At 42.9% G+C, this 27,019-nt stretch overlaps 1 long non-coding RNA gene across 2 annotated transcripts; it reads right to left on the bottom strand.

Moving 5' to 3' along the window:
• Positions 1 to 1,648: 1,648 nt before the first annotated feature.
• Positions 1,649 to 25,069, bottom strand: LOC109547185 (uncharacterized). Of its 2 annotated transcripts, none has more exons than XR_002172933.3 (3): positions 15,973 to 25,069; positions 14,062 to 15,683; positions 1,649 to 10,647 (listed from the first exon to the last, which is right to left on the bottom strand). It is a non-coding gene; the product is annotated as an uncharacterized lncRNA (long non-coding RNA). The 2 variants fall into 2 exon arrangements; XR_002172934.3 differs by having other exon boundaries at positions 14,062 to 16,272; positions 16,535 to 25,069.
• Between the last annotated feature and the right edge of the window lie 1,950 nt (positions 25,070 to 27,019).

Here is a 27,019-nt window from a genome sequence, read left to right as displayed (position 1 = left end):
ACAACAGTGAGAGGCCCACATATCACACACACACACAAAAAAAAGAAACAGTAAATGCTGGAGAGGGTGTGGAGAAAAGGGAACCCTCTTGCACTGTTGGTGGGAATGTAAATTGATACAGCCACTATGGAGAACAGTATCAAGGTTCCTTAAAAAATTAAAAATAGAGCTACCATACAACCCACCAATCCCACTACTGGGCATATACCCTGAGAAAACCATAGCTCAAAAAGAGTCATGTACCACAATGTTCATTGCAGCACCATTTACAATAGCCAGGCCATGGAAGCAACCTAAGTGTCCATTGACAGATGAATGGATAAAGAAGATGTGGCACATATACACAATGGATATTACTCAGCCATAAAAAGAAATGAAACTGAGTTTTTTGTAGTGAGGTGGATGGACCCAGAGTCTGTCATACAGAGTGAAGTAAGTCAGAAAGAGAAAAACAAATACTGTATGCTAACACATATATATGGAATCTAAAAAAAAAGAAAAAAAATGGTTCTGAAGAACCTAGGGGCAGGACTGGAATAAAGATGCAGATGTAGAGAATGGACTTGAGGACACGGGGAGGGGGAAGGGTAAGCTGGGATGAAGTGAGAGAGTGGCATGGACATATATACACTATTAAATGTAAAATAGATGGCTAGTGGGAAGCAGCCACATAGCACAGGAAGATCAGCTCTGTGCTTTGTGACCACCTAGAGGGGTGGGATAGGGAGGGTGGGAGAGAGACGCAAGAGGGAGGAAATATGGGGATATATGTATATGTATAGCTGATTCACTTTGTTATAAAGCAGAAACTAACACACAATTGTAAAGCAATTATACTCCAATAAAGATGTTAAAAAAAAAGGATATGGGAGGATGTGTGTATTATGTGCAAATACTACACCATTTTATATACAGGAGTTGAGCAATCTTGGATTTTGGTATCTGTGGGGGACCCTGGAAACATTTCCCCTCAGATACTGGATACTGAGGGCCAACTATATCTCCCATTTTACAGATGAAGAAACAGGGGCAGAGACAGTCATAGAGCAAATTGTTCAAGGTCACAGAGATAGTAAGGGGTAAGGTCAGTGTGCGAACCAAGGTAGTTCGACTCCAGAGCCTGGAGACCTTAACTGCTGTTGTGTACTGAATGGCAGTGTATGTTGAAAATGTGTTATTGAAGTCCTAACCTCAACGTGATGGCATTTGGAGATGGGGCCTTTGGGAGGTAACTAGGTTTAGAGGAGGTCATGAGGGTGGGGCCCTCATGATTGGATTAGTGCCCTTATAAGAAGAGACACAAGATAACCTTCTCTCTCTCTCTCTCTCTCTCTTTCCAAAAAGACGTCATGTGAGCACACAACAAGATGGAGGTTGCCTACAACAAGAAAAGAAACCTCAGAATGAAACTTACCCTTGCTGACACCTTGATCTTGGACTGCCAACCTCCAGAACTTTGAAAAATAAATTTCTGTTGTTGAAGCCACTCAGTCTATATGGTATTTTGTTATGGCAGCCTGAGCAGACTTAGACAATCACTATACTACAACCTCCTCCTGCCCAGCACAGAATTTTAAAGAATGGTGTGTAAATGTTTAGGCCACAATAAACATGGAATAGCATAACAATGAATGCTGAAATCACAGGGGTCCTAATGAGAGATGATTGTTTATTGGTAAGTGTTGCTGCCTCCCTTAAGCTCCCAAAGGAGCTTTGCACACCATGCTTGTGTAGACACACCATTTCTAAAGGGAAGTGGACACCATACGGGAAAAAACCATATAAGTGTTTTTAGTATCTTTTTTAAAAATAAGTTTTAATTTTTAGAACACTTTTAGGTTTACAGAAACATTGCAGAGATAGTATGATACATTTGTTACAATTAATGAAGCACAATTGATACATTGTTAACTGAAGTACATACTTGATTCAGATTTCTTTAGTTTTTAACTAATGTCCTTTTTGTGATCCAGGAATTCATCTAGGATGCCACATTACATTTAGTTGTCATGTCTCCTCAGGCTTCTCTTGACTATGACAGTTTCTCAGACTTTTTCTTTTTTTTTTTTTTTTTTGCGGTACGTAGGCCTCTCACTGTTGTGGCCTCTCCCGTTGCGGAGCACAGGCTCCAGACGCGCAGGCTCAGCGGCCATGGGTCACGGGCCCAGCCGCTCCGCGGCATGTGGTATCTTCCCGGACCGGGGCACGAACCCGTGTCCCCTACATCGGCAGGCGGACTCTCAACCACTGCGCCACCAGGGAAGCCCAGACTTTCTTATTTTTGATGACCCTGATAATTTTGACACATGCTAGTCAGGTATTTTGTAGACTGTTTCTCTGTTGGGATTTGTCCGATGTTTTTCTCATGATTAGACTGGGATTATGGGTTTTTACGAGGAAGATCACAGACATAGAGCGCCGTTTTCATCCCATGATATCAAGGGTACATACTATCAATGTGACTTATCACTGTTGATGTTGACCTTGATCACCTGGCTGAGATCATGTTTGTCAAGTTTCTCTACTGCAAATTTACTCCTTATCCCCCTTCCCATAATGTTCTCTTTGGAAGGAAATCACTACATCTAAGGGTGGGGAGTTATGCTCTCCCTCCTTTAGGGTGGAGTATCAACATAAATTATTTGGAATTCTTCTGCAAGGGAGACTTGTCTCTTCTCCATTTATGCATTTCTTCACAATTTGTTTCCTCCTCCTTCTCCTCCTTCCTCTTATTCTTCCCCTTCGAACTTTATTTTTAGAGCACTCTAAAGTTCACAGCAAAAATGAGCAGGAAGTACAAGTATTTTCCATATACTCCCCTCCCCCCCACAGGCTCCCCAACTATCAACATCCCCCACCAGAGTAGTACATTCGTTATGAATGATTAACCTACATTGACACATCATAATCGCCTAAAGTCCATGGTTTATATTAGGACTCGCTCTTGGTGTACATTCTGTGGGTTTTGACAAGTGTACAGTGACATGTATCCACCACTGCAATATCATGCAGAATATTTTCACTACCTTAACAGTCCTCTGTGTTCTGCCTAGTCGTCTGTCCCCCATTACACCCCTTGGAGCCACTGATCTTTTTACTGTCTTCATAGTTTTGCTGTTTCCAGAATGACATTTGGTTGGAATCATACTGTATGTAGCCCTTGCAGACTGGGTTCTTTCACTTAGTAATATGCATTTAAGATTCCTCCATGTCTTGTCATGGCTTGATAACTCATTTCTTTTTAGCATAGTAATATTCCATTGTTTGGATGTACCACACTTTATCCATCTACCTAATGAAAACATCTTGGTTGTTTTGAGTTTTGGTAATTATGAATAAAGCTGCTATAAATATCCATGTACAGTTTTTTTTGTGTGGGCATAAGTTTTTCAGTTCATTTGGGTGAATAGCAAAGAGCAAAATGGCTGAATCATATGGTAAGAGTACATTTAGTTTTATAAGAAACCGTCAAACTGTCTTGCAAAGTGGCTGTACCGTTTTGCATTCCCACCAGCAATGAATGAGAGTTCCTATTGCTCCATATCCTGGCCAACATTTGGCCATTCTAATAGGTGTGTAGTGGTATCTCATTGTTGTTTTAATTTTCAATTTTGTAATGACATATGACATTGAACATCTTTTCATATGCTTACTTGCCATCTGTATATCTTCTTTGGTGAGGTGTCTGTTCAGGTTTTTTGCCCATTTTTAATCAGGCTGTTTGTTTTCTTATTGCTGGCTTTTAAGAGTTCTTTGCATGTTTTGGATAAAGTCCTTTGTCAGGTGTGTCTTTTGCAAATATTTTCTCCCAGTCCGTGGCTTGTCTTATTCTCTTGACATCGTTTTCACAGAAGAGAAGTTTCTAATTTTGATGAAGTCCAGCTCATCAGTTATTTCTTTCATAAATCACGCCTTTGGTGTTGTATCTAAAAAGTCATTGCCATACCTAAGGTCATCTAGGTTTTCTCCTATGTTATCTTCTAGGAGTTTGATGGTTTTGTGTTTTGCTTTTAGGTCTGTGATGTTTTGAGTTTCGCGTTTTGCTTGTAGGTCTAAGATATTTTTGTGAAGGGTATAAGTTCTGTGTCTAAATTCATTTTTTTCACATGTAGGTTCATAGTTGTTCCACATAATGTCATACATATATATATATATATATATATATGTATTTAAATACACATTCAAAGTATGGTATATATATGTATGTATTTAAATAAATTTTGGAAGAGAAATGTTGATAACATCCTAGAAACCTCTATGGCACAAAGATGGCTGCAGAGCAGTTTGGGAAATGTTGATCTTCTAAATAAAGACCCTCCATAGTCTTGTCCCTCTCACCTCTGCAGACTTTGCCCCTGGGACTTTCTCTACACATTCAGTCTTCCAGCCAGACTGGCTACAGGCTGCCCTTTTCCACCAAAATGGCCACGTCTCAAAACCCCTTCATCCCGGAAGTTACAGCTTTCACACTGAAACTTTCCTGGCTGAAGTAATGTCTGTCTCTTCTGGGCTAACAGGATACTCTACCTATAACTCTGTTAATAGCACTTTTCAAGTTCTATAATGATAGGTTCTTGCCCTGTTTTTGCTCTACCTTCTAGAATCTGATTTTTTCCTTTATAACCCCCCTTTTCAAGTTCTGAGGGATATTTCCTCCTTTTTATCACCAGCTGGATAGGTGGGCCATAGAGAGGTTTTACTCGGGTATAGTCCTGCCTGGGAACCAGTCGATGTGAGCATGGTCACTTGGCTCTCTCCAGATCTGTGTATTTTGGGTACAACAAAAACATTTGTGGGACACAAGCAAAAGCCCACACGGAGTCCCCTGTACCTATGTCTAAATATTTAAAAGTTATGAATCGAGAATAAACTGTTAAATAAAATGTTTTACTCTCCTACTTTGACAAGTGTACCTTCATAATGACCTGGAAGGGCAATGTCAAATGCAGAATTCTTGAACTCCTTGGAGTTCTGTGCTGGAATGGGGTGGCTCAGGAAATGACTCCCGTTCCCCTCTGATCTGTCCCCACTTCCCTTACTGCCCTTGACTCTCTCTGAGGGGCCTCATGAGCGAGGCCATGGGTACTTCAGCCTGTGGTCCAACCTCTATCCACACCCCCCTGCAAACAGCTGCCCCGAGGCCACCTTTCAGGGCCGCAGATCTCATACCAGAAGTGAGGTTGGCTCCGGAAGCGTGGTCTGGGAAAAGTGCACACAGGCCCTGGAGGCAGGAGCAGGAAAGGCCAGCTTTGCAGAGGATTCAGGCATCCCTGCTCCCTGGAGCATGGTCTAGAAGAGAAGGTGGGCTCAGGTGGCCATATCTCCTTGGCCCCGAGGACTCCTCCTCCAGTGAGCAGAGACACAGCTGAAGGAAGCACATTTCTCAGACTGCAATGTGCATGTGAATCCCCTGGGATCTTATTTAGCAGGTCTGTGGTAGGGGCTGAGATTCTGCAGTCCTAACAAGCTCCCAGATGATGCCAGTGCTGTGGTATAAGGACCATACTTTGAATAGTAAAGCTCTAAAGCATAGGCCCAAGGCAGAGGTCCCTCTTACCTGGGCAGACCAATACCTTAGACAAAAAAGGATATATTTGATATTAATTTAATCAGTTCCATGGGTAAATTACCAGTAGAACTTAGTACACATTTATTACGCAAAAACAATGTAGGTGTGATACAAATTTGAATGTAGCATTAATGCCCACTCGGGGAGTTCTTAGTCTAGCAGGACCAAGTAAGTGTCCCAGTTTTTGGCCCTAACAGTTGTCGTTTTCTTCCCCTTCTCGCACACTTGACCCCTTCCTGCGTGTAGCCAGCCCCGTGTCCCTCACTGACCAGTTACTAGCATTTCTATTAGAGCTTTGCTGTCCCTTCTGCAGGCTCTTACAAACATACTTCTTGTCCTTCCTCATCATTTAGTCCACTCTTTTCTTTCATGCGCTTGCCTACACTTTCAGCACATTTCTTCTGGCAATTTCTCCAGCAGACCTGTTACTTTTCTAAGTCCTTTTGCCCTTTGCCCTCGGCCCCCAAGCCCACTCTTCTCAGTCATGCTGCTTGTCCTGCAGCTGCTGCCTCCTGTCCCCAAGCTCCCTGAGGGGCTCACTTTCCTGATACTGGAAAGCACCATCCTGAGGCCTGTCTTCTGGAGTGGGGAGGCATCTTCAGCCAATTCTGTGTGGCAAGAGAAGCTATTTCTGCCTTTTGGAACCTCATCACTGGGGCAGGAAGTGACCAACTTCCTGGCAAAGAGTTCCCAAGAACATCTTCCCAAAGGGAAAAAAGAGAAAACATATCTCTGACATACGTGGATGGTTTCCTCACTTTTAACTGGTCCTGCCCCAGCTGAGTCATATGGCTCAAGGCTGATAAACGTCTGCTGGTGACAGAAGCCCACCCTGTGTGACCCACTCAGGCTCAGGGTATTGGATGTGGCAGGTGTTGTTAGCCTTGACTGAGTCAGTTCAGCTTCCTGGGGCTGAAATCCTATTTCCTATTTACTCTCTGCTGCTGTCGCTCCTTTCATGGGGCACTACCAAATATTGGTTAATGCATAACGTTAATTTTTTGCTAAAACTGAGGATTCAGGTATGTCAGAATGCTGAGTCAAGCAGATTATACCACGGGGTATTGAGAGGGATGCAAACTTTCTTCTAGAAAGAGGAATGGTATAACGTGGAGCCAGAATGTATAACGTCCCCACTTCAACCATCCCCCAATCCCCCAGAAAACAAAAAACAAAGCAAAAAAAAGTTCTGTGTTGACTGGAACACATGAGAACATTGTCTTAGGATTATGTGAGAGATGGCTTTAGGGGGCAATAAACAAGCTCTTTCCAAACAGTGACATGTTGATATAAATGGATGCAAAACCAGTACTCTCTCTTCGATTGTAAATACTGTGAGGGCTTGTTAGATTCTAGCAATGACTGCAGGTGAAATCACTGCTGAATTTGGTGTCATTTTTTAATTATTCTAATAATAATAATTTTTTTCAAATATTCCATCCCAAATTCTAGTAGTCAAAGACGCGCCTCCATATTAAGAACCACCATCCTACTACCATCTAAGACCCAACAGGACTAGGCCCAAGGGCAACCTGAAACAGGAGGGTTGGTCTTTAGGGTGTTATTCCCTCTTACTGACGCAAGCTTCTTGCCCACCATGGCTGGTTTTATCTTAATGCAGAAAACTTAACTGCTCTATAGTTCTTTCTCCCAGGGTTAGTAGTTCCAAGTTATAGTTTAGCTAATCTATTTAACCGGTTCATGCTAACATGCAAATGGAAGTGGTCCCTCCCCTCCAGTCAATGTACGTTTTCATGGTGGTCTCAGAAGACCTCACCTCTCTAGTGCCTGAAGGGACAGAAGACAGACACATGAAGAAACCTTGGTGGGAGAGAGACTTACACAGAGGTGTGGTCTTGGGACCATCTTGTTCTACCCTGTCACATTGGTCTTCCCCTACACGAGTGGTGCTCATTGCTACGATGTGCCTCATGGGCTGGCTGATTGACAGACTTTCCTAGATGACAGTGAGGTCCAAGGTTTTTTTCCTTAGCGGTGTCCTTTAGGATAGTGTTCAGGAAGGTTGTCCTGGGAAAGTGTCTGGTGTAGTCATGATTCACACCATAACTCCCTTTCCACAAGAGAGCCAGAAGCTGAACCAGGTGGTTTTCCTCCCCCGAAATCAGGAGGTTGGGAAATGTATCATATCCCTGTGTTGGCTGGAAAGTTTAAGCTGTACGTTTTCTATGTATCTCATTTGTTCTTCATTTCTTTTCTCCTCTGTCTTCTTTTGGATTTATTGAGCATTTTTTATGCTTCCATTTTATTTCCACTATCAGCTGTATGTATCTCTTTTTTTAAAGGGAACTTCATTTTTATTTATTTATTTTTGGCTGCATTGGGTCTTTCTTGCTGCACCGGCTTTCTTTAGCTGCGGTGAGCGGGGGCTACTCTTTGTAGTGGTGCACAGGCTTCTCATTGCAGTGGCTTCTCTTGTTGCGGAGCGCGGGCTCTAGGCACACGGGCTTCAGTAGTTGTGGCTCACGGGCTCGAGAGCGCGGGTTCAGTAGTTGTGGCACATGGGCTTAGCTGCTCTGTGGCATGTGGGATCTTCCTGGACCAGGGCTCGAACCCGTGTCCCCTGCATTGGCAGGTGGATTCTTGTATGTATCTCTTAAACAATTCGTTTTGGTGGTTGCTCTCTATGGTTTACAATGTACATCTTCAACCTTATCACAGTCTACCTTCAAATAATTTTATAGTTTTATGTCACTTCACATATAGTGAAAGAAACTTACAGAAGTGCCTTACATTCCCTTCCTCCTGAGCTATTGTCAAACATTTTACTCTGACATATGCTATAAACTGAAGATACATTGCAAGTATTTTTGCATGAATCAATGATCTTTTAAAGAGATTTAAAAGCAAGAATATCTTCTTTTCTGTTTAGCCTACTATTTAGCATTTCTGGTGCTTTTTATTCCTTTGTGTAGATCCAGATTTCCATCACCTTCTGCCTTTAACATTTCTTCTAGCGCAGGTCTCCTGGCAACAAATTCTTTTGGCTTTTCTTTGTCTGAAAAAGCATTTATTTTGCTTTTGTTTCTGAAAGATATTTTCATAGGGTATAGAAATCAGGTTTTATTTTCAGTAAAGATGTGGCTCCACTCTCTCTAAATTGCAGAGTTTCTGACAGGAAGAATGCTGTCATTTGTATCTTTGCTCCTCTGAATATTATGACTTTTCCTCTGACCACTTTTAAGATTTTAATTTTTATCACTAGTTTTCAGCAGTTTGATTATGATGTGCCCTGATGTGGTTTTCTTTAGGTTTATTCTGCTTGGAGTTTATTGAGCTTCTTATATCTGTGAGTTGATAGCTTTCATCAATTTGGGGAATATTTCAGCCATTAGTTTTTCAAAAATTTTTTCTACCTCCCCTCCTCTCCTGGGACTCAGATTTACTAGATATTGTCTCACAGGTAACTGAAGCTTTTTTTTGTTTCCCTAATCTTTTTTTTTGACAGTTTCTATTGTCACGTTTTAAATTCCTTGATCTTTTCATCCGCGTTATCTGATTTGCTCTTAATCCCATGCAGTATATTTTTCATTTCAAATATTATATTTTTCACCTCTAGGAGTTTCAGTTGGACCTTTTTGGTATCTTCCATTTCTCCCTTCATTGTCTTTACGTTCTCTTCTACCTTCCTCAGCATGTGGAGTATGTTTTCATTTTCTTGTCTGCTAAATTCCGTCGCCTCTGGCATTTCTAGGGCAGTTTCTACAGATTGATTTTTCTCCTGGTTACGGGTAATATTTTCTTATTTTGATGCATATTTGTCAAGCTTTGCTTGGTTGCAGGATATTGTGAATTTTACGTTTTGGGGCACTGGGTCTTATTGTAATCCTTTAAATGGTGCTCTAGGTGGTTCTGACATACAGCTTGCTTACTTACAGTCAGTTTGATTCCTGCACAGTGTACTATAGTTCTGTTAGGTGGGTGCTATGCAACAGTGAGTCTAGGGCTGATCAGGTCCCACTACTCTGACAATGCCCTTCTGAGGACCCTACTTGATGCCCTGTGTATTATGAGGTCTTTCCACTCTGGTTAGTGGGAACAGAATTCCATGAGCTCCAGGAATTTGGGGGACTCTTGATGCCCATTGCTGTGTGTGTTCCCCTCACATCCCTCCTCTCCCAGCTTCGGGTCATTTTCTTTCACATGTGTTTTCTCTCAGCCAAGGAGTTGATCTGCAGATCTTCAGAGCTCTCTCTCTGGGCAGGTCCGTCCTCTCTGATGCTGCCTCTTAAACTCTAGCTATCTTAGCTTCCCTGAACTCCAACCTCTCAATTCAGTGCGACCACCAGGCTCTGTTTGGGTTCCCATCCTCAAACTGCAGCCTAGAAACTGCCTCCAGCTAGTAAGGTGAAGCAATCATAGGACTGGCCTTGTTTTTCTCCCCCTTCTCTCAGGGGAAACAGTCCTGTGCTGACTATTGTCCAAAGTCTGAAAACCACTGTGTCATAGTTTGTCCAGATTTTTAGTTGTTTAAGGTGAGAGAGTAAACCTCTGGAGCCGCTATTACTCCATCATGGCCAGAAGCAGAACTTCTCTCAATGAATATTTAATTATATAACATATGACATTTTACATCATGGTGTTTTTGCTTAACAGTAGATATTGGTCATTTAAAACTTTTTGTTGTATAATTGTGGTAAACATTTTTTTTAATTTATTTATTTTTGGCTGCGTTGGGTCTTCGTTGCTGTGTGTGGGCTTTCTCTAGTTGCGGCAAGTGGAGGCTACCCTTCGTTGCTGTGCGCGGGCTTCTCTTGTTGTGGAGCACAGGTTCTAGGCCCACAGCCTTCAGTAGTTGCAGCACGTGGGATCAGTAGCTGTGGCGCACAGACTTAGTTGCTCTGCGGCATGTGGGATCTTCCCGGACCAGGGCTTGAACCCGTGTCCCCTGAATTGGCAGGCGGATTCTTAACCACTGTGCCACCAGGGAAGCCCTGGTAAACATCATTTTAAACTGTGTATACATTCATTCACTTACCAAACAGCCACTGATTGAGTGACTCCTACACTCCAGCTCTGGATAAAGCAGATAAGATCGCCACTCTTCCAAAGCTTTTACTCTAGAGGAAGGAAGACAGGTAAAAGATAATAAACCATAGCGTGATAAGAGCTAGAAAACAGGGTGATATGTTAGAGTGACAAGGGAAGCTCCTGAAGCTGGGTGTTTAGGGAAGTCCTCTTGGGAGGTATGATGCGGGATCCAAGTCCTGAGTGATTTTAGGGGCAGCCGTGTGCAGTGTTACAGACAGGGAAGGGAAGTGCACGAGCCCCAGGAAAGTGGCAAGCCTGTTGCATTGGAGGAACAGAGAGGAGACCAGTTTGATTAGAGCATAGTGAGCAAGGGTGGGGAGAGTGGTACCAGATGAACTCAGGGAGGTAGATGGAGGAGGGCAGACTTTATGGGGCAAAGAATGCCGTGCAAATACATAATTTATTTACCTAATTATATCATTACATGCTTATTGACTTCCTTGTTCCTGTCCTGCGAAACTTCAGATTTTTGCATTTTACAGCATTTTATCATAAATCACACTGCAGTTAAAACCTTTTTCTTTTTTCTTTTTTTTTCTGTACTTAGAATTATTTCAATATGGCAGAATTTCAAGATGAATTAAAGAGTCAGGGGGTAGGTAGCAGAGGCGGATGGTGTGCTTGGGGTCCCTTTAACAGTCAGGGATCTCTGTTCTCAGCTGTTGCAGGTGCTGCTGACACCTCACACCTTGGACAACAGGACCCACCTCTGCACGTGCCTGGGAATGACACCCCTCCAAGCCTACAGCCAGTGGCTGACTGGTGTGTGGATACAAAAGCACCCACCTCCTTGCCTCAACGCAGGACAACTCTGTGGTGCCATTCATACCCCAGAGCTCCTGGAAGGACCAGGTGGAGGCCATGATCCTCCTGAAGTCACATTCCTGCTTAGCTTTCCCCTTCCTTGCTCTGCTCCCCTCCTTCCCTCAGATTTCTTCTGAAGCACTCCCCCGAAGAGTCACCTGTACAGGAATCCCCACATCAGGCTCTCGCTCTAGGGAACCCAACCTAAGACAGGATATGAGCCTTTTGAAGATTCCTGATTTAGTAACTCCTTGGTAAGGATCCATTTTTAGAAACACTATGTCAGCTGAAGACAATTTGAAATGTACGCCATTCCCACGAAGGGTAGGAAGCACTAGAAGGTAGCAGATAGGTAGTTGAAGGATAACTAAAAGTCCTGAGGTGAAGAATTAATGGTACTGACAGCTCCATGTGGAATGAGGGTTAAGATTCCACTGGATTTGGATGAGTTAGGAACACAAGTCTGGGAAGACTTAGGAATAGCTAGACTCAACCTTCAACACCAGTAGGCCATTTGAGAACATCAGGTGAACTTGTTCCTTCTCTCAGAGACACTGAGAGCCTGCAGGTTACCTCACTGGTCCCAAAGCACATCTCCTATTTTCCTCCCAGAGTCTGTCATTTGATACCGGAGGCCCTGTGGCTTTAAGATAAGAGGACAAGAGAACAGAAACACTACAGCCAGGAGTGGAAGCAGTGGTCAAAAGAAAGAAGGGGACAAACTGAGAGATGAGAAAGAGGGTTCGAAACAGAAGAGGAAAACTTAGGGTATCCTGACACTTTAATCATGATTCTTTTTTTCCTCTCTTCTACAGGAGAAGAAGGCAGTCACATGGGAAAGCTGAAGATCAGCAGTGACTATCACACACACACACACACACACACACACACACACACACACACATACACACTCACCCTGTTACTCTTCCCCAGGTCGCTATCTCCCCATCCTTTGAAGAGAGGATCTTAGATAAGGGAGCCCTGGCACAGGGTTTGGAAGTACCCTCTTTTTTTTTTTTAACATCTTTATTGGGGTATAATTACTTTACAATGGTGTGTTAGTTTCTGCTTTATAACAAAGTGAATCAGTTATACATATACATATATTCCCATATCCCCTCCCTCTTGCGTCTCCCTCCACCCTCCCTATCCCACCCCTCTAGGTGGTCACAAAGCACCGAGCTGATCTCCCTGTGCTATGCGGCTGCTTCCCACTAGCTATCTATTTAACATTTGGTAGTGTACATATGTCCATGCCTCTCTCTCGCTTTGTCACAGCTCACCCTTCCCCGTCCCCACATCCTCAAGTCCATTCTCTAGTAGGTCTGTATCTGGAAGTACCCTCTTACTGAGAGTCTGGGCAGATTCCAACCTGGCTTCCAAAGGAGATGGTAATTCTACTGCCAATTGTTTCTGAAGAGGCTGATATCTGAAGAGTCTGAGATCTAGAATCATTAACAAATCTGACCAAATGTCAGGAAAATGAGAAAAGTCTACGTGCCGGAAGGCGGAAGGCGGTTGGTCTTACTCTGGATTCTTGTCCTATCTCTACCCACATCAGAATGAGAATAGCAATGACTAAGTACACATCTGAATATACCCCTTACATGCTGAACACACAGAGTCCTTCAGACTCTAAGGTGGCATGTCCCTGGGGCTGCAGTTCCAAGACTGTGGATGGTCGAGCCAGTCAGGATGATGGTAAAAACTAAGACTTGCACAGGAATTTACAGCTTCCAAAATACTTTCATAAATATTATATTTAGCTGCCACTCATCTGTAAGATAGCTACTCTTATTAGTGTTGTTGTTTTAACTTTTTCATGATGAGTACCTTGAGATGAGTACATTGAGAGTCAGAGCAATTAAATAACTTGCCCATGATCCCATAGCCAACAAGAAGCAATTCTTTTCTATAATACTGGGACTAAATCCTGTACAGTTCTTACTCTATTTGCCTGCCTTGTCCCCTTCTCTGCTCCCTGGAGTCTTCTTACATCTTGCTGTTCAGGGCTAAGAGTTCTAAGATCCTAGAAAGGGCAATAAGGAGTTGGCTATCCACGGGATCCTGAAAGCCTACTCCCTCTCTCAAGAGGACCTTCCCATGCTTGCTGGAAGAAGGGCATGATAGCTCATTCTTTTTTATTTTAAGGTACAGCTCCCAACTTCCTAAACTTAAGAAGAACTTCTTTTTCTGCCTGATTTGCACCTCTTTGGTTCCCAAGATGGCAGGCCTCTTCACATCAATGGGAAGATGGCAAGATGTATGAACCTATCCCTGCAAGTGTAATCACTGCCTCCCCTGGGCATGCAGGAAGTGAGTATGGGTATCTCCGGCCACTGCAAATGTTGAGCATGTTGTTTTGTAACCTGCGCCACTGGCTCCCCTTTACTCCCCCACCTGCAGAGCTGCCTATCTAATCTGGGCTGATGGAATGCCATTTCTTTCTCTCCTTACCCTAAATGAAGTATCATTAGGGAGGTAAAGGCTCTGCCTAAAACAAATCACCTAACATATCCCAGAGACAAATTAAAATTATTTAAATTATTTTTTTAGATAATGTGTCCCGTCATATTATCCAAACCATTGCTGCTTTCCCTAGCAAGAATAATTGAGAATTGGCACAAAAAGAAACTCACCTGAAGCCAGGACTTCAGCTGACTTGCAGAACAGGTGTAAAGCCTGCCATGGAAGGAAGTCTACAGTGATAGCATTTGGGAGAATTTATCATCCCGAGGCATATGGTGGTAGTAATTTCAGCATTTGCAAGCTGTGACTCACAGCAGAGCCTGCTACGTGGTGGGGATAGACCTAGCTCTGGATTGGATGACTTTCCCAGGTGAACTCACCCAGCAGGCCTGGGAAGCTCCATAGACTCATCAGGGCGTGATTACCATTGCCAGTGAGCAAAAACGCCCTGCTGAGGTTCGCAGGCTGGGACTTGCGGGCACAAGACTCCTCGAGAAAAGGATATAGAAGAGCCTCTAGACCAGAGGCCCCTCCCCCAGCTCACAGGAACTGAGGTGGCTTAGTCAGGGAGGGAGGGGCAGGGATGGAGAAGGACTGCTGGTGGGCCCACCCCTTAGAGCAGTGTGCCTGCCATTCCTTGGCACCGGAAGCGGGCTAAACAGCCATGCCCGTGCCTGCAGGTGTGTTGGCTAACCTAAGAGGTCCCTTGAGGGTGATTAGAGCTAGAAGATTCTGCTTCTCTATCAGCAACACTGAGCACAGATTCTGGAGGCAACCAGCCAGAGATACAAGGAAAAGAAGTGGTGGTTCCTCTAGGAACTGCTGTGGTAATGTGGGGAGAGTTCTGGGTCAAAGACCAGGAGATTTAGGAACAGGTTGTGGAGGTGATCAGTGAACTAGAGTTCCTCCCATTCCTAACATTCTGTGATTCCAGTTTATGGGAGGAGACTGGATAAACATACCTCAAAAATATACAAATGCTAAGCTCCAGGAAGTGTAGCGGTGGAGTCAAGACTTTCTGTCTTGAGCATGATCTTTATAGACCAGTGACAGCGGGGCTGAAGTCTGGACACCGCGGACAGACGGTGTGAGAAAAGATAGGTGATTCTAGCTGAAATATCAGAGAGAGTTGGTGATAGAACAGATTGGAAGGGGAAAACTCTATAAAAAGAACTCTTTTTTTTTTTTTTTTAACTCGAGGCTGAAAATCTCTTTCCTCCTGGGGAGAGAGATTCTGCTATTGCTTCAGCCAAGATGTGAATTTCCTGAAGGAGGAGATGACTCAGGTGTTCCTCATGGAAAGGTGGCTGCTGGTGAGAGAGGGGTGGGTACAGGGGATTCAGGGCTGATTTAGGCCTTGCCCGCAGTGATTCAGGCAGCCCAGGACCCTGCCTTCTGTGGGTGAAAATCCTGAGATAGGTCCTCCCATGCAGACACGCAGGCGGTTGCCACGTGGATGGTCTGAGATATTTCTGCGACTGCTTAGTAAATGTCCCAAGGGAAAATCATTTGGAGGTTAACCTAGGGAAGGGGACAGGTATGATGTTCTAAAGCTAAGCAGATTCATGCAGGGCCAGGAGGGTGTTCTAGAAAAGGGAATTTCTAATCGGCTTCACCGAGGAAGGGGAGCTGTCTTCCGTCTCATGCATGATCTGCAAATGTATCTCTGTGTATACTTACCTCACCTGCAGCGGTGGTACTGCTACCAGCTCCAGTCCTTGGACTCTTTAATCAGTGTTAACTGATAAGAGGCCAGATGAGAAATTCAGGCAAGGCTTTACTGGGACTCATGCTGCAGCAGGAGGGAGAGAAAACAGATAACAGGTTCCCTTACTTGCTCCCTGAGGAGGGGCCAGCTGCTCCCTTAAATGGGGTGAGAGTGGGGGCAGATTGGTGGGTTGGGCCGGAGGGTTGGCTTTTGTGGCCTGCCACCCGCTTGGTGGTGCTGTGCGCACGGATCGTGCGCAGTACCCTGCTTTTGCTCCCGGCACCTCAGAAGTGGCAGTTGGTTTGTGGCCTTTTTGTATCTTGTTCATAATTGCCCGGAATGCTCGTGTACGCGGTTGTTTTTAGTCTCTTACCGTTTCTTTGTATTCTGTTGCTTGAGGAGACGTTTGTCCAGGTGCAAGCACTGCAGCAAAGTGTCCCAGGTCACAGCCTGTCTCAGTACAGCTTTTAAGCATTCAGGTTGATTGAATCTCCTTTGACGGGTCAGAGTGAGCTGAGGGGGTTTACTGAGCTCCTACTGCCCAAGGAGGCTGGGTAGTATGTAGGAAAGCCCCCGGGGTTGCCAGAAAGATCTGGGTTCACGTCCTGCCTGGGCCACTTATTAGTCGTGTCTTCTTGAATATGTTGCTTGACCTCTCTGATTCCACAGAGTCCTTAATTATAAAACGGGGACAATCATTCCACAGAGCTGGACTGAGAATTAAATGTGATAATATACAGCACTGGGACAAGAGTAGCTCCAGTTATTTCACTTCTGTGAGTGTCAGAAACACAGTGGGAGGGCAGGACCCGAGATGAAGGTAGATTAAGGGATGGATGAACAGGTGTGCCCAACTTGGGGCCGTAACTGTGCTTTCCTCTAACACAGTGCCATGTGGAGGGGAACCAAACCAACCTGAACCCAGGGTGCCTTACCAAGATGGCGGGCCCTCACTCCTGAGACTTCTCCACGTAGAACCTGTGACAGGCCCAGGACACATGAGCCATGCAGCCTAGGCCTCAGCCCTGCCTTTGGCAAACAGGATCACCCTGGGAACTCCCACGAAGCCCAGGCTCTCTGGCTCTGCCTCGACAACACAACATAAACACAGCATTAAGGTCCAGAGGCGGTGCCTTGGCCCTGTCTGTGGTATGTCTCCTTGGCTTTAACGATATGGGCTGTGAAATGAAAAATAATTTCAAAAGGGAAAATATCAGTTAAGATCATGTGAACAAACTTCCAGTAGACAGACTTTCATTTTTCTTCTTCTTACTTTTCAGTCCTATTTGTGTGTTCTTGTATGAGACTGCGTCTGCCAGGGCTTAAATATGTCAAGCAAGAAAGAGGAATAATAAGTTCTGGGTTCCAGCTCCAGCTCTTATTAACTGACAGGGAGAGACCTTGGGCTAATCCTTTAATCTTTTTGAGCCTCAATGATCTCATCTGTAAAACGGGGAGACTAGTGCCTCTCTTAAACTATTGTGGTTAGGATCAAATAAAACAATGAGTGTAAAAGCCGTTAATTAACTGAGGGCAAAAGTGATACAAATGGAAGCTCGTTTTTGCATGTCGAATGTTCATTGATCGTCTGCTTGAAGCGTCTGTAATTACTGGGTTGACTTCCTAGGCTATCTAATGATATTTTGGCAGACATCTGAGCCTGCCCTTTCGCCTCTGCTCGTTCCATCCCTACCTCAGTCTCACCCCTCCATCAGGTCAAAAGAACTGAGACACTGTTGACCCATCATGCCTGGGGCAGGTTGGATGTTCCTGAATGGTCATTAAGGACTCTTAGGGACAGAGGTGATGTGACAACTTGCTGGTGTGAGTGTGGGGAGCCTTTCTGTGTTTGCCTTGCAAACCCTCTCAAGGCTCATGTTGCCCCAGCCTTTCTCTCAACAAGGGCAACAAAAGAAAAGAGGAAAGGTTCACGGGACACAGAGAATGGGATGCTGACTGCCATGGCCTCCAAGTTTCCCCACCCACAAACTCTCCATCAAATACTTGAATACGCAAGAAAGGAATGATAGCCTCTCAGGTTCTCTCTCTTTACTTTTCTCCTCATGCACTCCCCTCTCAAACACTGCAAAGATTATAGAGAACAGGGCTATAGCTACACAGTCTGAAAGCCAAAGAGAGGGTGCAACTCCCAACCATTCTGCGTGAATGGGAGTTTACTCTCTGTTGTTCATCTTGCTTTGAACATAAACTATCTTGTCCTATCGATTTTTTCATTAAAAAATTAAAACCATTTTTGAACTATAAAACAATACATACTTGTTGTAGAAAATGTAGAAAATAAAGGAAGCGATAAAGAAGAAAAAAGAATTACCCATAATTCCACCATTACTAACACCTTGAGTGTCTTTCCTTTCAGTGTTTTCTCAGCCACAGAATGTGGGTGGTGTGTGTACAGTTTTGTGTACTTTTTCACTTAATGTTATGACATGAAAAATTTCCCATGATGCTAAAATTCTCAGAAAACAGGATTTCAATGGCTGAGTAAGGTCTATCATACGGATGAATCACAAATTATTTAGCCGTTTCCCTATTGTTCAACACCGAGGCTGTTTTAATTTTTTCCATTAAAAATAACACTGCTATTAATATCCCTGTACATGTGTCCATGTCTCTGATTATTTCCTTAATATAAATTGCTAGAAATAGAACCACTGTGTCAAAAGAGTAGGAATGTTTCTGAAAGTTTTGATCTATGCTGCCAAACTGCCCTCAAGAAAATATGTACCGATTTACCCTACCAGTAAGAGTGCATAATAGCACGCATTTCCCCACGCCCCCAACAAAGCTGCATGTTATCTCCATTTTAATCCTTGCTGTTTTAATAAGTGAACACTGATTTGTTTTATTTATTTTTATGTAGTGATCCTACCTTATCATTCCAGCCATGACACTCATTTGTATGTTTGCTACCTGTTTATTTTGTATGCCCTGCCTACCTCCAAACAGAATCTGAAGTCGTGCCAACTAAGTAATAAGCCCTTAAAATTTTCCCAGTAATTTTCCCTCTTTGTAGCTTCTATGACTGGCACAGTGGTCTTCACATATTCAATAGCTGATTCGTGTTTACAGGTGAACCATATAGAGATGTTCACTAACAGAATCTTCTCTCTTTTTGCTATGTGTATGGCCCCAGTATGGCCTTTTCTCTCAATTTTCATTGCTCTTACATTTAATCTTTTTTTTTTACACAATCCTAAATGCATATAATTATTTAGTGGCTTTTAGGAGAAAAAAACAAAATATAAATAAACAAAAAAACCCCTCTGTCTCCTCAACTGGATTGTCAGTCACTTGAGGGCAGGGGATACATGCCTTTTATTTATCTTAGAAGAAATGAGTATAGCATCAAGCACACAGGGACATTTAATTTTTCATACATTAATTCACTTATTTAACAAGCATTATTGAGCATCTGTTAATACGTCAGGCACTGCATTCAGTGTTGAAGAAACTAGCTCCCAGTCTGATAGAAGGAGTGGGGTATGGTGGCATGCAGGATGTTATGAGAGCATTAAGGAGGGACCTCAAACCCAGATGGGAGGAATCAAGGAGGGCTTCCTGAAGGAGATGGTGGCTGACAGGAGCTAGCCGATAAACAATATGGCTGAGAGGATGGGTGTTTCGGGAAGAGAAAGCAGCACATGTGAAGTTATAGTCTACAAAGAAAGTATGATGCTTTGAGGAATTTACTACTGACTTAACATACCCAGAACTTAGAGAGGGACAGAGAAAATGCAGGAAATGAAGCTGGAGAGTTGGGCAAATGTACAATGAGGATGAAATTGACCAGTTTGCGGCTTCACCAGTCGATGTATATAGTGGCAATCTCACTGGCATCAATACCCAGTTTCACATCCTCTGTATCCCGCCAGCTTGACTTAAAGGAAGCCAAGATCCTTGGAAGAAATCAAAGTTATTTTCAACATCTTTCCCATCAAGTATTTAGGGGACTCTTTGGGGAGTACTTCCACGTTTCAGTGAAACAATCTAGGTTATCATTTACTATGAAGTCTAGCCAGGCTGGAATTCTGCAGTCCCAGGCCTTAGTGCTTCAACAAGGATGCCAACGTCAGGCTGGAACAAATACCTAGCAGTTTATGGAGCTCCATAATGTGGAAATCAGAGCATCACTGCTGCATCTGAAGACCAGAGATTACTGCCACTGGTCTAGCAAAGTGTGAAGGAAAATGCTCTTACCAGTACAGTTCAAATAAGGGTTCTGTGAAGGCTGCTCAACTTCACAGAAATAGCTCTTTAAAGGTCCACACAAGGCCCTTCCTTCCAGGAGCCACACAGGCTGCCAAAGCAGCTAGGGGAAGCAAGTTCCAGTGTTAGCCTCCACAGTGAACCCAGAACACCGTTCCCCTTGGGCACTCTGGCCCAAATGTTAGATTGATTCAAGAGGCCAGATGCCTTTTTCTCTATGATGACTGAGTTCTCAGGGCCCCCACGACCTATAATCATGCCTCCTTCAGGGCCATCCCAGTCCATCAGGTGCCTGAATCCAACCAGGAATAAGATTCAGGCTCTCTCTCATAGGTTGTACTGTTCAACTTCTGTGTAAATCAGTGGGTGTAAATGGATACACGGAGGGAAGGCAGTTGCCCAGCCGTTCTTATCAAAGGCATCTGAACACCATCTCCTGCCCAGACAACACACCTGGCTTTGTTAAAGCACATAGACTTTATTCTGCAGGCAAAGAGGATCCAATAAAGTTATCATACGGTATATTAGTACACCAACTGCACTATACTAATTAATGATTAATATCCACAGTATGCACAGAGCGCTCAGAAACTGGTTAGGAAAGACAAACCTGGCAGAAATGGGTAAATGATATGAATATGCGATTCACAGAAGAGAAAATCTAAATGTCCAGTAATGTACTTAAAATATACTAATGAAAATTAAAGCAATAATGTGATTTTACTTTATACCCTTCAGATTGGTAAACATTAAGAATGACAACACCTACTGCTGGTGAAAATGAAGAAGAAATACTTGACATTGCTCGATGAAATGTGAATTGCTACAAACTTTTTGGCTATCAGGCAAAGACTATAAAATTTAACGCATATGCCCTTCATCCCAGCAATGCCATTGCTGGTCATCTACTCTATAGAAGCACAGTTAACCCTTGAACAATATGGGTTTGAAGTTTGTGGACCCACTTATATGTGGGTTTTTTTTCCACAGTAAATACTGTAGTAGTAAACGATCTGCGGTTGGTTGAATCCGCGGATACAGAAGAACTGGGTATATAGAGGAACTATGTATATATGGAAAAAAAACCCATAAGTTATATGCAGATTTTGGACTGTATGGAGAACTGCTGTCCCTAATCCCCGTGTTGTTCAAGGGTCAGCTGTAAAAGCAGGGCACAAAGGATACATATACAAAGGTGTTTATTGCTGCATTGTTTGTCGCTGGCAAAACACTGAAAACAAAGTGAATGCCCACCATTAGGGCATTGAATCCCACCATTAGGCGACTGAATAAATTATGATGTACACATGCCATGGGGAATTGCGTAGCCATTTAAAAATATAAGTCAGATCTATACTGACTTGGAGGGATTTCCATGAAGTGTGATTAAGTGGGAAAAGCTATATGCAAAGGTGTATATGTACTCAGATCCAATTTTTTAGAAAACGAAGACATCTACTGCTAGCAAAACAACAACGCTAAAATCTTGTGGGCGGGTGTGTATTTTTCCTGTCCTCTCTTGCAGATAGGAGTGACCAATGAGATATAAGTGGAAGTTTTGGATGGAGGGTTTGCTGAAGTTCTTTTTTACTCCTGGTCTTCCCCTTTTCTTATCTGAAATAAGGATATGTGATAGCTGGCACTTTTACAGTCATTTTATGGCTTTGAAGATATGACAGTGTGAAAGATTACAAGGCAGACAGTTGGAAGGAACGGCTCCCTGATCACTTTGTGTAGCCCTGGACTTCGTACATACGAGAATAAAACCTCAAGTGATTAAATATCTGTACTTTGGTCACTATAATGAGGATCCCAACACCATTATGATTATATGAGCATGAAGAAAAGGTATGAAAGTATACATACCAAGTTCTTAGCATTGATTACTTGGGGTGTGGGTGCAGAGAGTACAGAAAGAGAGAGGAAGGTACAAAGAAATTATTTAAATAAAAGGTGCCCTTTATTCAAAGCAAAACAGCATTATGATATAATTCCATTTGTTTCCAATCATATATTCACTCTTTCCAGGCCCTCTTTGTTCCTACTTAAAATTATTCCTCTCTCAGGGCCATCCTGTAATATCTGAATCCCAATGAGGGGCAAGGTTTACACCCTTTTATCATATGATTGATCAACATAAAAAGGTGCCTGAAAGGATGATCATCAAAACATTAATGGAGGAATGGGTATAATCTCAGGGTAGCATGATTTCAGGTGATCGTTTCTTTCTTCCTTATATTTGTATGATTGTTTCAATTTTTATATTGATCTTGTATTATTTATATAATCAGGAAAAAACCCAACAATGCTATGTTCACTGTGGGACAACAAAAATAAAGCAAAGGTTGAAGTGAGGCAAGATCAACTATGAGGGCATTTTAATAATCCAGTTAAGAAATGATGATGGGTTGAAGACAATTGGAGATGGAGAGATATAGAAAGATTTAAAAAATAGTAAGGAGGTAGAATCAATAGGATATAGTGATTGATTGGAAGAAGAGGAGAAGGCAAGATTTCTAGGTTAAATGAGTGGATGGAGAGGTGTGCCATTCCCTGAAATGAGGAACAAAGGAGGAGAAGCGACTGAGTGGAGGACATGTAATATCTTCAAAATACTGATGCCGAAACTCATTATCTGAATCACAATCTCTAGGCACGTATTGCCGGGTGATTCCAAGGCACAGCCAGGGCTGAGAAACACTGGTAAAGACCCCAACACAGGGCTGAGGACCAGAGGACCAGGAAGTTTGAGACTAAGAAAACATGGTCAGAGAAGGAGGAAAGCAAAGGAGAATATGTCCTGGAAATCAACTAGAGGAGGACGTTTGTGATACTTAGCACTGTGCTCGTTGCATCTCTGGTGCTTAATAAATATTACTGACTAAATGACAGAAGGAAGGGACAATGGTGTCAAATATTGCTAAGGACTCCAGAAAGAGAAGAGTTGTAAAGTTTCTGTTGGAATTAGCATCAAAGAGGTTACCTTTCACTCTTGTGGGGTTGGTTTGTGTTGTTGAGGAGTGAGGAGTGAGAGCAAAAGGGCCATGGGTTGAAAACTGAATGGATGGTGACACACCATTATATCAAAAATCTTGATTATGCCTGAGAAATCACATTTCTAAAACATATTTTGTGATATTGAAAAATGCTCAGTCTATCTATAATGTATGATTTTGATTAGAAGCATGAAGAGCTGATTTAAGAGCTTATGTTCTGGAGCTAGACTTCCTGGGACTGAATGTAGTCTAAGCCAGTGATTCAATTGATGTGCAACTGTGGGTAAGTCCTTCACTGGATCATGGTAAGCCTTGGGCACAGCAAACACCCAGGAAAATGTCAGCTATTAAATGTTAGACATAGATATATACACATGGAAATCTGAAAATGAGTGGCAAGATTATAATTCTTTCCTATATAGTTTTGTACAAATATTCTGTAATAAACATGTACTAGTTTTATAATTAGAGAAACATGTAAAATAATATTTAAAAACAACAAAAAAACTTTGCTGTTAAAGGAAAGATAAAGAAAAGGCAATAACTAAAGGATGTAGGATTGACATTTCACGTGCTCATGACATTTGCCTGTTCATGGCTTTTGGGAAAGAGCCTGAAAGGGGTTGAGAGTGGTATCTGCGGCAACAATGTTTCTGAGAGGGAGAGGGAAGTGAGTATGAGAGCAGTTGGAGGACTTAGCCTTAGACAGGACATGTCCTTCTGTGACTGAGGAGGAAAGAAGTGGTGAGTAGGTATAAATGCAATAATTTGTAGGTGCAGAGAGACACAGGAGGTGGAAGAAGTTCTTGACTGATAGTCTTCGTGTCTATTACTGAAGCCAGCAAGGCTGTCTTCCGAGAGGGGAGATTTTTTTGTGTGTGTGGTACGCGGGCCTCTCACTGTTGTGGCCTCTCCCGTTGCGGAGCACAGGCTCCGGACGTGCAGGCTTAGTGGCCATGGCTCACGGGCCCAGCTGCTCCACAGCATGTGGGATCTTCCCGGACTGGGGCACAAACCCGTATCCCCTGCATCGGCAGGCGGACTCTCAACCACTGCGCCACCAGGGAAGCCCCCGAGAGGGTAGATTTTGAATAGCCACCATAGGGAATGAAGGAGGAAACTGACACACGGAGACATCCAAGCGCCTGGCTTTGGATGGAGATGTAACCCTGCCATGGCCCTGACCTGTGTCACCTCCAGTGTAGCAGATGTATCCACTGTTCTGTCACACAGTTTTGGCGTACTTACGGCTTGCTCTGGATTTGTCTCTCAGAACCCCATGGCTTCTAGGTTCAGGAACTTGCAAAAGCTCCATCTGTGCCTTTTCTCTTTGATACCTGTGCTATCTGATCATGAAAGAGTCATTTTAGGACAGGGGTTTGCCTTGGAATCTGACTTCCTGATGATTTTTGATTGGAGGCCAGTATTATATTCAGTCTGTGTATGAGCATGCATGTGCTTCCTTCCCTTCTACTATTAAGGATTTAATTTACTGGAGGGGAAGCACCTGTAATCGCTGTTTGGAAAAATGTCTGCTGAATGGCAATCCTCCCAGATGGGACCCACTTGATAATAAAAGTTCTAATGGAATCAGGTCTCACTGTAGCCCAGTTTACGTATAGATATAATTAGACATTTGGCTAACTAGCCACAAATGACTGGGTCTGCCAGAATGCTTAATCCCCCCCATACATATTCTCTAATTTTATCAGAATCTCCGATGTTTCCACCCCTCCATTTTCTACCAATTCAGCATACCTCCTGGCATATTTTCCTTCTACATCCTGCCTGAAATTCATGGCATATCCTCTGCCATTCTTAGCATCCAAGCTCCCTGATTTTCCTGTCACATCTTTTTTATAGTTCATCACCTTTGGATTAATCTAGCCATTTCCTCTTCTTCTATGTCAGGCCTACTGAGCCCTTCATCAGGGCCTAGGTTTTTGCTCCAGTATGATGAGCAGGGATTAGAGGGGAAGGATTCACCCTTGATGTCACTGGTGGGAATCAGTGACTGCAGAACCGAACACTGGCCCCAGAGTAGCCAGGGCATTGGTTACATGCAAGGGAATTGAGCAAATATGTTATATATTAAGGATAATGAAAGCCACTCATTGTTAATGAAAAGAGTTACAAATATGAAAAGGGGAAGGCTAAGATACACCCTGTGATATTGAATTGGGACTGGAGAACTCATGGTTTTTAGTAGATAGACAAACATGGAAATAGATAGAGATGAGCATGGGTGTTTTATATATGTGTGTGTGTGTGTGTGTGTGTGTGTGTGTGTGTGTGTGTATGTATACATTTCCTAGCTCTGTCCACTGAGAGGATAGGGGCCTAGAAGTAATAAATGACACTCTAGGAGCAATGAGCACACTGAATACCCAGATCCTGGTTTATGAATATCACCTTCCACTAAAAGGAATCAAGCCTCCTTGGAGAAATGGCTAATCTGGGGGCCAGGGCAGGGAAGTATGAGTCTAGAGCCTGTTACCAAAAGTAACAAAGTGCTCAGAGAATGATGGGGACATACCAAGAGGACATAGGAGATAACTTGAAGAGATAACTTCTACTGGTCATATGTGTGGACAATTTGAAGATCAAAAAAAAAATAGTAGTAATAGATTATAAATCATTGAATAAAATAGGAATCCATGAGTCTACACAACTGACTTTAACCAAAAATTAACAATTTGTGGGGTTTATAAAGTATGTAGAAATAATTAAGTGTATTACAATAGCACAAGAGCCAGAAAGGGGTAAGTATATTATTGTATGTTTCTTACCTTATACATGAAGTGATATAATATTATAATATTATTTCAAGATATACCTGTGATAAGTTAAAATGCATATTATAATTTGTAGAACAGCCACTAAAATGAACAAAAGTCTCATGAGAAATGCTAAAATGTCAATAGAGAAGACAAAATAGAACACTAAAAACTTTTTTCTGCTTTACACAAAAGGAAGCAGGAAGGGAGTTTAAAGAAAAAGGAACAGAAAACAGATGGGGTAAATTGAAAATAATAGCAAGAGGGTTGACTTAGAGGCCAGCTCTGTCAATAATTACACTAAATGTAAATAGTGTAAACACTACAATTAAAAGGCAGGCTGGATAAATAGAATGGTCTAGGAAGGCTTCACTACGAAGGTGACAACTAAGCAAATGCTTGAAGGAGAGGAGGGAACAAGACATGCAGATGGATCAGAGTGTTCCAGACAGAAAGAAGAGCATGTGCAAGACTGATCTGGTCTATTTTAAAAACAGAGAGCTGATTACCAGACACTGCTCAGAGATGAAGCTGTCTGGATTCTCAATGACTGAAACATCTAGGAATATTCTTAGGATTATATATTAGTAAATTATTATGGCCTCAGAGCTTTGCAGGAATATCGCTTAGAACATGACTAGTTCTGATTCTCAATTATGCCTTTTCTGAGCTCATATGTTCTCTACGCTCTAGCTCAAGCCCCGACACTCTACCACAAAGTTTATAGTGATAATGATCACAGAGTCATGGAATTAGGGATTGGAAGGTATCTCAAAGGTCATCTTGCTCCAACCTCACATCTGTGGTATGGCTGACAGATGAGTCAGTCACATCCAATGGAAATGATTTCACACCTCCCAGAGCCAACTCCTCATCTCATGGAAGCCTCTACTAGAAAGTTCTTTCTTCTGTGGGGCACAAACCTGCCTCACTGCAGTTGAATTTTTTCTGCATCTAAGCAACTGTGATGAATGTCTTACCACATGTAGTGAATGAGACAAAGTGCAAGAGTTTCAAACTGACCATAAGTTTCTTGGCTTTTATCACCTTCCCAGAGCCTGTCAAATGGTTTAGGTTTCAAAACTTAAATCCTTGGCCTTCACTAAACCTTCTCAATATCTTCTGTCAAGAGGCTTCCTGGACTTTTGAAGGGAAGGTAAACCAAATGGGCGTTTGTTTCCCATCATCGAAATCTAAGTGCTTGCAGAGGCCAGCTGGGCTATTTTTGTCTGTGGGTGGTGGATGGTTGCCAAGATTGAGCAGAGGTGTTTGTCTGTGGTAAAGACAGAGACAGGGATTGATGGAGATGAGTATTGATGCAGGAGAAGGAAGGTTCATGAATAGGATTCAGAACCTGAGAACCTTGTTGAGATGATCCTAGCTTGACCTTCAAGCTCAGACCTCTCATTCTCCTCCTCAC

The sequence above is a fragment of the Tursiops truncatus genome, chromosome 1 (assembly GCF_011762595.2).
Source record: "Tursiops truncatus isolate mTurTru1 chromosome 1, mTurTru1.mat.Y, whole genome shotgun sequence".
Lineage (NCBI taxonomy): Eukaryota > Metazoa > Chordata > Mammalia > Artiodactyla > Delphinidae > Tursiops > Tursiops truncatus.
This window is presented reverse-complemented; position numbering and strand designations above follow the sequence as displayed.